This window comes from Cetorhinus maximus, chromosome 18, assembly GCF_964194155.1.
Source record: "Cetorhinus maximus chromosome 18, sCetMax3.hap1.1, whole genome shotgun sequence".
Taxonomy (NCBI): domain Eukaryota; kingdom Metazoa; phylum Chordata; class Chondrichthyes; order Lamniformes; family Cetorhinidae; genus Cetorhinus; species Cetorhinus maximus.
Window position 1 is genome coordinate 66,799,095 of NC_135896.1, and position 14,870 is coordinate 66,813,964.

At 44.3% G+C, this 14,870-nt stretch overlaps 1 protein-coding gene across 1 annotated transcript in view; it reads right to left on the reverse strand.

Annotated features, from left to right (window-relative positions):
- npas3 (neuronal PAS domain protein 3) overlaps positions 1 to 14,870 on the reverse strand; it is a 1,500,089-nt gene that overhangs the window by 1,085,210 nt on the left and 400,009 nt on the right. The gene's annotated exons all lie outside the window — the stretch shown is intronic.

Consider the following 14,870-nt stretch of genomic DNA (forward strand, 5'->3'; position numbering starts at 1 on the left):
CAGCGAAAAATACAAATTAATTTATTACTTATGGGCCTTTATAGGCCTCTTAATTGTTGGCGGGCGTGCTGCGAACTCTTGCGCGCCCGCCGACCAAAACATCGCGCAAGTGCGCGATGACGTCAGGACGCTCGTCCAACATCATCACTATTTTACTTCCGATCAGGTCAGGTGCAAACCCAATCCAGTTGGGCACGCACCCACCCGATGAAACAGTGGGATGAGTTCTGGGGCAGATGGGACCTGTAAAAGGATGACAGGTTACACCTTAGCAAGACTGGAACCAATATTCTCACAGGGAGATTTGCTAGTTCTCTTTTTTTGGGTTTGAACTAGCTTGGCAGTGGGATTGGAACCCGAGAGGGAATTCAGACAGGAGAGAAACAAAGCTGGCAAGTGAAACTGGAAGGCAGCAGAAACAAATAGGGTCAAAGCCAGCATCAAACAGGGTGAAAATGCAGGAAAATGTTAAAAAGGCAAAATTAAAGGCATTCTATCACAATACACACAGCATTCGCAACAATGGCACAGGTAGAAGTAAACAACTATGATCTAATTGCCATTATGGAAATGTGGCTACATAGTAACCAAGGCTGGGAACTGAATGTTCAAGGGTATTGGACATTCAGGAAGGAGAAGCAAAAAGGAAAAGGAGATGTTAATGAAGGATGAGATCAGTACATTAGTGAGTGAGGATCTTAGATCAGAAGATCAAGATGTAGAATCAGTTTGGGTGGAGCAAAGAAACAGCAAGGGGCAGCAAACATTGGTGGGATTTGCACTTCGGTCACCAAATAATAGTGGTAATGTAGGGCATGGAATAAATCAGGAAATTAGAGGTGAGTACTAACATTAATGCAGTGGAAGACAAATTCCTGGAATGTATGTGAGATAGTTTTCTCAAACAGTTTATTGAGGAACCATATAGGGAATGGGCTATTGCCATGAGAAAGGGCTAATGAATAATCTTGTTGCAAAGGAGCCTTTAGGGAAGAGTGACCATGATATGATGGGATTTTACATTAAGTTTGAAAGTGATGCAGTTCATTCTGAAACTAGTGCCTTAAATCTAAACAAAGGAAGCTACAAAGGTATGAGGGGCAAGTTTTAGCGGCGGTAGTTTGGGAAACAACATTAAAAGGTATGGCAGCAGAGAGGCAATGGCATTTAAAGAATTAATACATAGTTTACAACAAATATACATTCATTTGAGGCACAAAAACCCAACAGGAAAACAAATCCAATCAGGGCTAACAAAGGAAGTTAATGATTGTATTGGATCAAAGGAAGAGGCTTAAAAGGTTGCCAAAAATGTAGTAAGACTGAGGGTTGGGAGCATTTTAGAATTTAGCAAAAGGAGCCCAAGATACTGATAAAGAAAGGGAAAATAGAATATGAAAGTAAACTAGTGAGAAACATATAAACGGACTGTAAATGCTTCTATAGGTATGTAGAAAGGAAAAGATTAGCAAAGACAAATGTCGGCCCATTACAGGTACAGACAGGAGAATTTATAATAGGCAATGAGGAAATGGCAGAGAAACTAAACAAGTACTTTGTCTCTGACTTCACTGAGGAAGATACAAAAAACCTCCCAGAAATACTAGAGAACTAAAGGACTAGCGAGAACGAGGTACTGAAAAAAATTAGTAAAATAAAAAGTAGTGGAGAAATTAATGTGTCTGAAAGTTGATAAAACCACTGGACCTGATGATCTACATCCCAGAATGCTTAAAGAGGTAGAGATAGTGGATGCATTGGTGGTCATCTTCCAAAATTCTGTAGATTCCGGAAGAGCTCCTACAGATTGGAAGGTAACAAATGCAGCCCCATTAAGAAGGACAGAGAAAACGGTGAAAGACAGACCTGTTAGCCTGACATCAGTAGTGTGGAAAATGTTAGAATCTATTATAAAGGGTATGATAACTGGACACTCGGAAAATAATGGTAGGATTGGGCAGAGTCAACATGGGTTTATGAAAGAGAAATCATGGGCCAGAACTTCCAAGGAGTGGTAATCACAGTCGGAATGCCAATGCGCTCCTTCTTAATTACACTTGAATGCAGCTACAGCTTTCTCGCCCAACCTTCCAACATAAGCCGGGTGAGAAAAGTGCAGCGCAGTTGGTTCCCAAAGCCTTTAGTCGAGTGCAGCAGAGTTGGGGAAAGGAAGCCATGCCCTCCTTTTTATATTACAAGTTGCCATGAAGCAGGTAAGGTTAAAGGTCCCAATCACGTTGAGAAGCCAGGTAGAAGGTAAGTGTGTAAGATAAGTGGGTAGGATCGGAGGGGGAGGCAGCATGTCGGGGTTATGATAGGGCGTGGGGGGGATCGGGTGGTCACTGGGGGCTAGGATGGCTTGGGGGCATTGGGTGGTCAGTAGGGGTTAGGATAGGGCGGGGGTTAGGATAGGGCAGGAAGATGGGGTAGTTAGTGGGGGCTAGGATGGGTCGGGGGCGCTGGATGGTCAGTGGCAGGTTCAGGTGATCACTGCAGGAGCTGGGTGGTTAGTCAGGGGGCTTGGGGAGTAGTCGCAGGGCTGAAGGTAGCTTGGGCTCGGGAGGGTAATCGGGGATGGGGAGGGTAGTTCGGGGGGTCGAGAGGGCAGTCACTGGGATGGGGGGTGTAGTTGGGAGGGAAGTCAGGGGGGTGGGGGGTAATCATGGGGTCAGGAGGGTGGCCGGGGAGGTGAGGGTTAGTCGGAGGTGGGGGTCAGGAGGGTAGTCGGGAGGCTGCGGGGGTAGTCATGGTGTTGCAAGGGTAATTGGGATTGTGTGTGGGTAGTAAAGGGAGTCAGGAGTAGTCAGAATTGGGGTGTGGTCAGGGGTAGCCAGGGGTTAGGAAGGGTAGTCGGGAGGGTGTGGGGTAGTCGTGGGGCAATGAGGGTGTTTGGGATTGTGTGATGGCAGTCGGGGGATTGGGAGTGTAGTCGGGAGGGTGGGGGGGTTTCGGAAGGGTAGTCCAGGGTGTAAGAGGTAGTCGGGGTGGGTGAAGGAGTGCTGGGGTGGACGGGGGGATAGTCAGGGGTTGGGGAGGTTAGTCAGAGGTGGGGTAGTAGTTGAGGGGATGGGGTGTAGTCAAGGGGTTCTGGGGGGAGGGAGGGGGGCGTGGGGTGATCACTACTAAAGTTACCCAGGAGTTAGAAGTGGTTTTAATTCTTCTAACTTTTCCTGGATAACTATTCTGGTAAGACAGTTGGAACTATCGGAAATGTCCAATTTAAATCGGAGTATCAGATGATTGCCAGTACAGGGTAACTGCCCATCAGAAGTTTAAGCTTCCCAGGCAATTCCTGTGCAGTCCTTGCACGTGGACTTCTGGGGTGCCCCCACTGCATCTGCTGGGGTACCTCCTGACTACGACCCTCCGGAGATCGGAACTTATGGGTTCATGTTTGATAAACAAGTTGGAGTTTTTTGAGGATGTAACAAGCAGAATAGACGAAGGGCATAGTGTATAAGGGATGTATTGTATTTGGATTTTCAGAAGGCCCCACACAAGAGGGCTACTACAGAAAGCCAAGAGGAGTATAGAAAGTGGAGAGGTGAAATCAGAAAGGAAATTAGGGAAGCAAAGAGAACATGAAAGAATACTGGCAAGCAAAATCAAGGTCAACTCAAAGATGATTTATCAATACATTATGAGTAAGAGGATAATTAAAGAAAGAGTAGCATCCATAAAAGACCAAAAAGAGAACCTATGTGTTGAGGCAAAGGATTTTGGTATTGTTCTTAATGAAAATGTTGCATCTGTCTTCACAATAGAGGGGACCAATGCAGGCATTGTAGTAAGGAGGAGGCGTATGAGGTATTGGATGTGATAAACATAGGGAGAGAGGAAGTATTAATGGGATTAGCAACCTTGAAAGTGGATAAATCACCAGGGACGGATGAAATGTACCCCAGGCTGTTAAAAGAAGCCAGGGCAGAAACAGCGGAAGGTCTGATGATCATTTTCTAATCTTCACTGTATACGGATGTGGTGCAGGAGGATTGGAGGCCTGCTAACATACCTTTGTTTAAAAAGGAGCGAATGGACCAAATAATTACAGGCCAGTCAGTCTAACCTCAATAGTGTGCAAATTATTGGAATCAATTCTGAAAGACAGGATAAACTGTCACTTAGAAAGGCATGGATTAATCAAGGATAGTCAGCATGGATTCGTTAAGGCAAGATCGTGTCTGACTAACTTGATTAAATTTTTTCAGGAAGTAACAAGGAGGACTGATGAAGGTAGTGCAGTTGATATGGTCTACATGGATTTCAGCAAGGCTTTTGACAAGGTCCTACGTGGCAGACTGGCTACAAGAATAAAAGTTATGGAATCCAGGCGAATGTAGCAAGGTGGATACAAAATTGGCTCAGTGGCAGGAAACAAAGGTTAATTGTTGACAGGTGTTTTTGTGACTGGAAGGCTGTTTCCAGTGAGGTTCCACAGGGCTCAGTAATGGTCTCCTTTTAGTGGTTTATATTAACAATTTGGACATAAAAGTAGAAGCCTGGCCAATAAGTTTTCAGATGATACAAAAATTGGCCACGTGGTTGATGGCGAGGAGCATAGCTAAGACTGTAGGAAAATATCAATAGACTGGACAGAAGGGCAGAAAAGTGGCAAATGGAATTCACCCTGGAGAAATGTGAGGTGATACATTTGGGCGGGTCAAATAAGACAAAGGAATACACAATTAATGGGAGAATACTGAGAGGTGTAGAGGGAGTGAGGGACCTTGGAGTGGATGTCCACAGATCCCTGAAGGTAGCAGGACAGGTCGATAAAGTAGTTAAGAAGGCATACGGAATCCTTTCCTTTATAAGCCAAGGTATCGGATATAAGAGCAGGGAAGTTATGCTGGAACTGTATAAATCTTTAGTTATGTCACAACTTTGGTATTGTGCAGTTCTGGTCACCTCATTACAGAAAGATATGTATTTTCACTAGTGAGGGTACAGAGGAAATTTACAAGGATGTTGCCAGGACTGATAAATGCAGCTATGACAAAAGATTGGATAGGCTGGGGTTGTTCTCCTTGGAACAGGGGAGGCTGAGGGGAGATTTTTATTGAGATGTACAAAATTGTGAGGGGTCTGGATAGAGTGGATGAGAAGGGTGTATTTACCTTACAGAGAGGTCAGTGACTAAGGGGTATAGATTTAAAGTGATTGGTAGAAATTTTGGGGGAAATATGAGGAAGAATGTTTTCAACCAAAGGGTGGTAGGGGTCTGGAACTCACTGCCTGAAAGGGTAATAAAAATAGAAACCCTCAATTGATTTAAAAGGTGTCTAGATATGCACCTCAAGTGCTGTAACCTGCGGAGCTACGGACCAAATGCTGGAAAGTGAGATTAGGCTAGGTGGCTTGTTTTCTGGCCGGCACAGACACGATGGGCCAAGTGGCCTCTTTCTGTGCTGTCAACTTTCTATGATTCTAAGAGGTTAGCAAACAAAATTAGAGCACATGGGATTCAGGTAATATACTGGCAAGGATTGAAAATTGGCTAACGAACAGAAACAGAGAGTAGGAATAAATGGGTCATTCTCAGGTCGGCAGGCAGAGACTACTGGGGTACTGCAAGGATCAGTGCTTGGGCCCCAGCTGTTCAGACTCTATATCAATGATTTAGATGTGGGGACTAAATGTAATATTTCCAAGATTGCTGATGACATAATATTTGGTGCGAATGTGAGCTGTGAGGATGCAAAGAGGCTTCAAGGGAATTTAGATAGGCTAAATGAGTGGCAAAGAACATGGCAGAGGGAATATAATGTGGAAAAATGTGAAGTTATCCACTTTGGTAGGAAAAACAGAAATGCAGATCATTTGTTAAATGTTGAGAGATTGGGATGTTTTGATGTCCAAAGGGACCTAGGTGTCCTTGTTCATCAATCACTGAAAGTTAACATACAGACACAATAAACAAATAGAAAGGCAAATGGTACACTGGCCTTTATTGCAAGAGGATTTGAGTACAGGAGTCAAAAAGTCTTGCTGCAATTGTACAGAGCCTTGGTGAGACCACACCCTGAAGTACTGTATACAGTTTTTGTCTTCTTTATCTAATTATCTATTTTGGAGGTGTTTCTCACATGTTGGTGCAGACTCGATGGGCCAAAGGGCCTCTTCTGCACCTTTTGATTCTGTGATTCTGATTCTGTGATTCTGTGAAGGATATATTTGCCTTGGAGGGAGTGCAACAAAGCTGATTCCTAGGATGGCTAGATTATCCTATGAGGAGAGATTGAGGAAGCTTGGCCTGTATTCTCTGGAATTCAGAAAAATGAGAAGTGATCTCATTGAAACATATACATTCTTACAGGGCTCTCAGGGTAGATGCAGGAAGGATGGTTTCCTCTGGTTGGGATGTCTAGAACTAGGGGAGACAGTATCAGTATAAGGGGTAGGCAATTTAGGACTGAGATGAAGGGGAATTTATTTCACTCAGAGGGTGGTACATTTTTGAAATTTTCTACCCCAGAGGGCTGTGGAGGCTCAGCCATTCAGTATGTTCAAGTCAGAGATCGATAGATCTCTAGACATTAAAGACATCAAGGGATATGGGGATAGTGCGGGAAGATGGCATTGGGGTAGAAGAGCAGCCATGATCTAGTTGAATGGTAGAGCAGGCGCGAGGGGCCTACTCCTGCTCCTCTTTCCTATGTTCCTATTTCCTAAACATGGCAACAAGCATTAGCGCAGAGTCATTTTCTCCACCAAACCTTACCAGTAATCATTGATGCTATGGTAAAAGTAGTTAGTGTACATAAGCACACAAAAGTGAATGACAGCATTGTATTCCGAAAGGCTCATTACCCTTTTCACCTTACATTTTTATTCATAGAATGTCACATAGAGGAGATGCAGGGGAAGGGATGGGTCCAGTTGCTCCACACTTTTCTAACCAGGACCTTCAAGTTTTGGCAGAAGAGGAGACCAGTCCTATACCCTGCTGGCCACCATAATACTCCTGCAGTAGCCAAGGCCTGGATTCAAATTACAGCTGTAGTGAGTTTAGCAGGAGACCATCAGCATTCATGGATTCAGTGCAGGAAAAGACTCAATGTCCTACTGCATTCTGGAAAGCTGAGTAGCTTGGCTCATCTACACGGAGTTCTAAGGAAAGGGTCATATCGGCATGGCTGCAGCTAAGGTGCAAAACAAGACAGATGCTTCTGCTTCGGCACTGAGGCTTCTATGTGTACACAGTTCATGTAGGTGCGCACAGAACACATGTGAATGAGCACTGTGATGCACAGGCACAGTGAAGAGCAATATGCCTCCATGCATTACATATTAGGCTAATATAAATTCATGTTGCCACTGCAGATCAAAAGGGCAAAGAACGCCACAGAGATGGCCCGGTCTGGGGTGGGTCAGCCTGGCTGAGACGCACCTGCACCATGGAACAGATGACCATGGAATTTGCCAGGGTGCCTGAACTGTGTCTGTTGCAGGTGATAAAGGAGATGTTGAAATCAGAAACAAAAACAGAAAATGCTGGAAAATCTCAGCAGGTCTAACAGCATCTGTGGAGAGAAAAACAGAATTAACGTTTCGAGTACGTATGATTCTTCTTCAGAGCTAAAGCAAAGTAAAAATGTGATGAAATTTATACTGTTTAAGGGGGGGTGGAGCAGGATAGAAGGCTAGCATTGGGGGCAAAAGGGGTGTTAATGGTAGTAGTAAGGGCTAAAGGAGGTGCTGATGGTGGCATTAAGGTAAGGAAGCAGAATGTGATAATAGCAGGACAAGGGTAAGCACTCTGGAAAGAACAACATGACTAAGACAGAAGGCCCTTGTTGGAGTGGGGTGAGGGGAGGGGACAGTGGTGGGAAAAACGATTGAAAACAGGATAAAAGGTGGGGATAAAACAATGAATAAAAATGAAAATTTAAAAAGGGATTAAAAAGGGGTGAGGGTGGAGGAGAGAGTTCATGGTCTGAAGTTGATGAACTCAATGTTAAGTCCGGAAGGCTGTAAAGTGCCTAATCGGAAGATGAGGTGCTGTTCCTCCAGTTTGCATTGGGCTTCACTGGAACATTGCAGCAGGCCAAGTACAGACATGTGGGCAGGATGAGAGCAGGATAGTGTGTTGAAATGGCACAGGAAGGTCTGGGTCATGCTTGCGGACAAACCAAAGGTGTTCCGCAAAGCAATCACCGAGGCTGCGTTTGGTCTCCCCAATGTAGAGGAGACCGCATTGGGAGCAGTGAATGCAGTAGACCAAATTGAACGAGGTGCAAGTGAAGTACAGCTCCACCTGAAAGGAGTGTTTGGGCCCTTGGATGGTAAGGAGGGAGGAGGTAAAGGGGCAGGTGTTGTACCTTCTACAATTGCATGGGAAGATGCCGTGAGATGGGGGCTGAGGTGTTGGGGGTGATGGAGGAGTGGACCAGGATGTCCCAGAGGAAACGATCTCCCTACGGAATGCCGATGGCTGGGGTGGGGGGCGGGGGTGGGGGGGGGGGGAAGAGGCAGTGGGGCGTGGTGAAGGGAAGATGTGTTTGATGGTGGCATCATGCTGGAATTGGCGGAAATGGCGGAGGATGACAATTTGAATGCGGAGGCTGGTGGGGTGAAAAAAGAGGACAAGGGGGACCCTATCATGGTTCTGGGAGAGAGAGAATGGTGTAAGGGCAGAGGGGCAGGAGGTGGGTCGGACACAGATGATGAAATCACTTTGGCACATGGTGGTAATGGTGGAGGTCATGATGTCAGTTCACTGAGCACAATGGGACATTGGACTGAGAGGGAATGCAACAATGGGGGTGCATCGGAAGGGCAGCACGAGCATGGTTAAGGCAATGGTGTGCTTTCCCAATGAGAAGGACTATACATAGATAACTCCTTTTGTGTCTCACACAGGTCCCAACTCTGCTTGCTCTCTCCCTGCCAGGCCAGATCATCCCTTCAGCATCAAGAGGAGAAAGAGATGTCCAAGGATGCAGCATCACATCATACTAGCCCACACACTGCCAATTCAGGTACAAGCACTTCAGAGGGATGAATCGTGCACATAGAGTTGGTGGCACAGGGTGAAAGTCACCACACAAGACTGCAGAAGGAAGTGTCAGAGTCAGAGACATCTGTGCACAGTCCCCCTCAGAGAAGGGAAGTTACAATGATGCTCCAGCTGGCAGGAGCATGGAGCCTCAGGAGTTACCTTTTGGGGCAGAGTATTTATATAATCACCACCAAATATATGGACATCTGACAGAGTTCCCTGAGGCAGTGGGAGCTCTAGAACATCAAATGGAGGAGTCCATCACCATCATGAACTCCACATTATCCCAGGGCTCAACCACATGAGCTCTAGCCATGAAAGATTGGCAAATCGCATGGAGAGACACATGCAACAGCACTCGGAGTGAATGCAAGAGCTAGGAAATGGTGCAAGCCTCCCCCAGTAGACTTGATCAGTCTCCTCAGAGTATGAGCGCTGACATCCATGGAATACATGAGAAGCTGCGTACTCTTGACAGGATAATCGCCCTGTTGACACAGCGATTACTAGAATGGATGATGATGCACAGCAGCAGTCAGCCCCATTAACCCTACCTGGTCCAACTTGGTCTATGCAGGTCATTGAGGGAGGTGAAGATACCTAGAGCTCCTCAGCACACTGATTTTCCTCCACCTCCCCAGCCCCTCTGCCAGAGCCCTCATCTGCTGCACATATGCCAGTGACCACAGCTGCTCATGCAGAGATGCAGAAGCCATGGTCTGAAGGAGGTCTGCATCTCAAGGCAGGCCAACACGGTCCTGACTGCCATGTAGACAGAGAAGTGAGCAGCTTGCCTCCACCTCTTCCAAGTTAACAGGAGAAGTGTGCAAGAGTGAAGGATGCCAAATCGCCTATAGCACTAATGAGTTCACTGTAGTTACACTTTTCACATTGTATATAGCACATTTGAACACTTGAGAAGCTCTCCATTGTGGCAAACATCTGGGCGAATGTATGTTATCAGTTAAAATGCATGTTGAGATGCAAACTGACACAAAAGCAAAATGTAATTTCTTTCAGAAACTCAAGTTGAATTAGGTTGAAAGATTAGAATTCTGAGTTATGAAATGATTTTTGATTTTCATTATATATTCGGTGTTAAACATTTTGACACTTTAAATAGTTGCAGTAGTTCAGTAAACTTTGTGTTATCCAGCACTTTACCAACTGGAATTCTCTACTAATCTGAATTCCTGATGTTCTCCCAATACGAATCATCAGTTTGGCAACTAGAAGCAATTACAAAGTTATCTGTGTACCGTATTATTTTATATTTTAAATTATGTTTTAATGTATTGTTGATTAGAAGTAAAAGGAATATTGTTCTTTACTTCTTGAGTACTTGCATATTAGTTCATGCTACAAGTATTGTGCTATATATTCCATTGTTAAATTAATTCTCCATTAACCGGCATTCTTGATTAGCTGGCACCACCCACTCCCTATCCATGGCGGGTAATAAAGCTTTTACTGTAGTTATTTTGATGTTGTTCGTCTTCAAGGGACCATTCCGGTGACTTCAAACTTAGAAAAGTATCATATTGTGCAAGCAATAAGTTATAACACTGTAAGGGTGAAACAACTTCTAGATTTGACCCTCAAAATTTCTATTTACCAGTTCAGCCAATCATTCTACAATTGAACTTCAGAGAACAAAAAATTATCAATTAAAGTGGCTGAAACTCCTGCAAATTATCATTTAAGAATGGCGTAATTGCTTTCATCAAGGGAAGAATAGCTCACCAGAATACATATGTCACTTTAGATTAGTGTTCTCTCTCCTGAAGCAATGGATGACATAGCTGAAAAAGACTAAATGCCAAGACCAATCAATTGCTTTGTGGCTCTGCCCCGAGCTACAGTAAAATAGTCCATTTTCTTGGATCTACTGTTCATTATTATAAATGCCATCTCCTTGGTAACATAATTCCATTTTTCATAAATTCTGTTTTAAGAGTGTTGTCCCAACAATAGATGTTTTTGAAGAAGAACGCTGTCAGCTTAGCACAAGGATTACATGTAATCAGTTGACAGGAGAATCTAACCCTAGACTTGAACCCATGGCTCTTTTTCACTTCATTCTTATGTCTGTCATGCCCTCTCCTAGCACATATCATCCATGAGATGAAAATCTGGCACCCTTAACCCCATTCCCACTAAACAACTAAATTCCCTTTCCTGGTTCCCATGCAAAATGAAATGGTTACTTAGGTACTGCCCCCTCCCTTTCAAACTGGCCACAATCGCCTTATCCCCTCAAAACATCCATTCTCAACTCCCCTATCATCTCCAATTTTCCATTCATCTCTGTTACAGACAGGGGAGAGAGGCAAACTGAGCTCTTTTATTTTTCTCACCATCTGTCCATAAGCAGAGGTGTTTTAATTTTTGAAATAGGCTGTGGTGTGTTTCCCCAAACCTCGGTTTGTGAGGTCAATATTTAAAGTGACTCACAGCAAACTCTCTTTAGGGTTAAATTAGAAATATTGTTTATTCATACATTTAGACCTGGGGGATGGTTGTTGCAAATACATACACACACAAGCAGGAGATAGGAAAGAAAAGAGTTTTACAACTAGGAATAATTTAAAACAAAAAAAAACAATGGTATGTATTTTAATTCATGTGAATTTTCAGAGACCAGAATGTCAGAGTCCAGTGAGGGCTCTTTCACGTAGGGGTTAAAGTTCAGGCGGGTTCAGATAGCTGAAAGCAGGAATTGTTGAATTCCTTCAAAGTTGGTGATGACGTGGCAAGATGAGGTTGCTATACTGAGACTTAGTCTGCTCTACAGGCAATGACAGGAATCCTCCAGAGAACCAGGTTTCGAGGAGGTTTAGACTTCAGGCAGGCTTTGTTGTCAGTCTGGAGCCCTGCTTTGGTGTTTACAAACTGGATGTTAACAGTAGACTGCCCTGGGAGCCCAGGAATGCAACATTAAAACTTTCCAAAGGCCAAAGGAGCTTAAGTCATGTGGTATTGCCCATTGATGAGTCAGTTTCGGGTCAATAATCAGTTTTTATGCATCTGGTCGAAATCCATTGTTCATCTTAGGAGATAGATGGTGGCTATTAGCATCTCCGCAGGAATAACGAGTTTCGATGGCTCTCTCTTTGTTATAAGTCCAGGCTGGGGAGACAGCCCACCTGCTGCTCCCTTGTTTCATTGATTGTATTGGGTCCAACCAATGATAGGTGTGAGATTCCACAAGGATGAGGGTTGAGCTTTGTCCTGTAATTACTGTTGGAAGTTTCCGGAACTGTAGCCAACTTGTAAATCATGTGACCTGTAGCAGCCATGTTTTTGGTCCAGCAAAGTCAATTTTTAAAGAAGCAGGAAGTAAGGTTTGATTTATACAGTTAATGATCTTTTTATGGATGTGACACTCTCCAAAATCCTTGAACACACTGTAGCGTAATGTCATTTCCCAAATCCATGCCTATCTTTCTCACAGCTCTGCGTTTGAATCTCTCCAATCAGCACAAAACAACTATAACCAAAGTCAGAAATGGCATAAAGGAAAAATACTGCGAATTCTGGAAATCTGAAACAAAAACAAAAAATGCTGGAAAAACTCAGCAGGTCTGACAGCATCTGTGGAGAGAAAAACAGAGTTAACATTTCGAGTTCATATGACTCTTCTTCAGGGCTAAAGAGAAATACAAATTTGATGAAATTTGTACTGTATGAGGGGGGTGGAGCAGATGAAGCTGGATAGAAGGCCAGTGATAGGTGGGGGCAAAGGAGAGATTGCCAAAGATGTCATGAACAAAAGGACAAAGCGGGTGTTAATGGTAGTGATACTGGCTAAAGGAGGTGCTGATGGTGGCATTAAGGTCAGAAAGCAGAATAATAGCAGGACAAGGGTAAACACTCTGGAAAGAACAACATGAACAAGTGACAGGTGACCCTTGTGGGGGCAGGGTGGGCATGTCCGTCCTTGGCCTGCTGCAATGTTCCAGTGAAGCTCAACGCAAACTGGAGGAACAGCACCTCATCTTCCGATTAGGCACTTTACAGCCTTCCAGGCTTAAAATTGAATTCAACTTCAGACCATGAGCGAGAGAGCCACCCCTTTGTTATCCTGCTTATTTCTATATTAACTTTTATTTTTTAATTTTTATCTTTTTTCCCACTTATTTTCATTATTATTTTTAAAATTTATTTCCATTTTTATTCAATGTTTTATCCCCAGCTTTTAGCTTATTTTTGATTTTTTTTCCCACCACCGTCCCCTCCCCCCACCCCACCCCCGCTAGGACCATCTGACACTTTCCACAGTGCTTAACCTGGTCCGGCCATTATCACGTTCTGCTTTCCACTCTTAATGTCACCATTGACACCTCCCTTAGCCAATACCACCACTATTAACAATCCTTTGACCTTTTGTTTATGACATCTTTTGCAATCTCTTCTTTGCCTCACCTATCGCTGGCCTTCTATCCAGCTTCACCTGTTCCACCCCCCTTAAACAGTATATATTTCACCACATTCTTACTTCCCTTTAGCTCTGAAGAAGAATCATACGGACTCAAAACGTTAACTCTGTCTTTCTCTCCACAGATGCTGTCAGACCTGCTGAGTTTTTCCAGCATTTTCTGACAGGAATAGTATGTTCTGCAAGTGTGAACATAAAATATCATTCTCCTTCCCCCCTATGTAGAGTTTATCTTGATTAAACACACCATCCTTCCACAATGGACAGAATTTTGAGTGCCAAGGTGTGGTGGCTTTGGTTGCAGGCAGAGGGTTAAAGCCCGAACAATGCATTGGGTCTGCGCTTGAGTGTCCCTTTAAATTAAGCCATTGCTTCAAAAATGTCTCTTTTCACTGTGCTTCAACCAATGTAAGTCAGCAAGATCAAGAGTGATGGATGAGAGGGATTTAAGAAGGTATTTGACACCACAGTCCCGAATGGAGACAAAACCAGGAATACATAGTCCACCCTCAAGGCCTCGTGATCAGAAAACCAGGGAATGGCAGGGTGTGTCACCATGGGGCTCCAGGGCAGGTTGCAGTGAAAATGTACCGAGGGATGCAAAAACACAGCTCACAATCCGATATCCAAACAGTCATCAATTATTTGTTAGGAACCTGCCTCATGATGTTGATGAGATGGAGCCAAAAGAATTTTTCACAGGATAGGCAATATAGTGGAACTCTGTATTCTCACCAAGAGTAGTGGCCGGAGGAGGTCAGGAAAGGCCCAGCCCGGGTCCAGGGCCCACACACCATCAATGGAGGAGTGTTGGGAAGGGCTGGTAAGTTGAAGCACTAGGCTCTTTACCTCTTACCTTGCACTCCAGCAGCCTCCAGCCAGGATTGAAGAAAGAAGAGTGAAGATTAAAGAAACAGCACTCGACGATGACTAAGCACATATAGATACCCATGAGGTAGGCAAGGAGGACTGGGAAATCTGGTGAGTCCTACTGCTCAGCCAATAATTGCTTTTGTTCAGAATCATTGGTTGATTCTGTCAATCGGATGGTTATGTACCAAATTGGCGACTCTGGACACTGACCATCCAGTATGACAGGCTACTTGGCCAATAAACCCCGGCTTTCTAGCGGCACAGGCCCCAGTGATTAGCACTGTATGCACCCCACTCTCCCGGGCCCTGCCCCCCATGTAATCCTTACTGACTCACTAACTAGATTATGCACTGCGCATCAACCTCAGTTCACCAGTATTTGCTTGACATAACTAGAAGGAGCGTAAGATCTTAGTATCCCTTTCTTCTCATACCATTTGTTCCTTCAAACACTGATGCAGCACAACTGACAGAGACTTCAACCCAATGCTGGCTGTGAACATTATCTTGCTGATCAATATTCCACCAAGTGAATGGTGCCTTTCAACCTGAAACAAT